Genomic DNA, 1,541 nt, shown 5'->3' on the forward strand with positions numbered 1-1,541 from the left:
AAAAAAAAAAAAAAAAAAAAAGAAATACAGGTCACACTCCCCAGTGTTTGGGTTGAAGGACATTATGAGCGGTACAACAGAGTAGCATCCCTGGTTGCAACAAAGAAGCGTTATCCCTGTGACTCTCTGACCTCAGGGTGGGCTCCCTGACCCTCACAAGTTGAGGAACAGCCTTTGTTCAAGGGTCTCAGGCCTGGTGCTGGTCGGAGTTAGTTCCTAAAGGCCTTAGCACCGCTTCTCCCAGGAAGCCTTTTGAAATGTCACTCAAACAAAGTCGAATGGCTCTTCCGGTGGGGACCCAAATCTTTCCAGTCCCCTGGGATCCTTCCTGCCCCACACAGCCATTCTTACACACAGCAAGCTCTCACTTGCTATTTGAATCTTCATTGTAAAGTCAGTCCAGGAGAGCATGTTGAGCAGGCCCACGACAAGCTCATACCATCTGCATTAGTATTTTCCTCCATCATCTTGACAGTTGAGAGTTGGCAATATTACAATTCAGACAGCACTCTGCATTTGAAAGGAAAATTATGGTTTTTCAGAATGCAGCTGGTGTGCAAGTGAATAGGATGAAGTTTCTATGAAGCCTTTTCCTCATTTTATGATATGAAAATAATAAAATGTAGATTCAGCGTGATACTTACTGAAAAAGAACAACCAAAAGGGACAGAGTTTGGGGGACAAAGGCAAACAAAGCATTCTGTTCCATGGTAATGATTTTAATAAAAAGCAAAACCAGCAAAACAATCATTTAGAAGTGATTTCTTCTCTGTGGGAGGAGTTAACATTGTTACTGCTGTTCAAACCACTTGGAAATGAGCTCTTTGGGTGCCTAGTTAAGATACATTCTTCACAGCACGTTTTCAGTTTGCCAAGTAGGCAGGAAAAACTACAATTCACTTTCCTGGGGGGATCTTAGCTGAAGTACAGCCCACAGGTGAGACACAGCCTCAAAGATCAATAAGTTTAGGAGCAAAAACCAAAATGATTTCTCATGTGTGAAAACAGAGGAAGACACAACAGGCAGAGAAGCAGTGTTTTCAAGCGTTTTTCTTCAGGTCAGTTCTGCACATTATAATGGGACGCTGGCTTCTGAGAAATCCGTCACACAGGCTACCTCCCTGGAATTGAGATGTTTCAATGCATCGGTGTATCAATTTCTTTCTTGGTTACCCAGTGGCACTGGTGTGCTGGTAAATGTTTAACAGGTAGCTCTCCAGGGGAGATACTTGGTATATAGCGTTTGCCCATCTCTGTGGGGTAAATATTCCCTCCATGGCTGACTTCAAACTACCAATGTGATGTCACTGAACAATGCAGTTGGGAACAGATGCTCAGTTGCACACCATTATATGGCATTTCCACTGTACAAATACAACAGATGTCAATAACCTCAGGAGCACAGACAATAGTAAAAGGTAATAAAAATAATTAAGAAGTGATAAAGTGATAAGTTTTGAATATTTATTACTTATATTTTTAATATACTTTAATTTTAGGCTCATATATATATATATATATATATATATATATATATATTT

Source organism: Lipotes vexillifer, unplaced genomic scaffold (genome assembly GCF_000442215.2).
Source record: "Lipotes vexillifer unplaced genomic scaffold, Lipotes_vexillifer_v1.1 scaffold683, whole genome shotgun sequence".
NCBI lineage: Eukaryota > Metazoa > Chordata > Mammalia > Artiodactyla > Lipotidae > Lipotes > Lipotes vexillifer.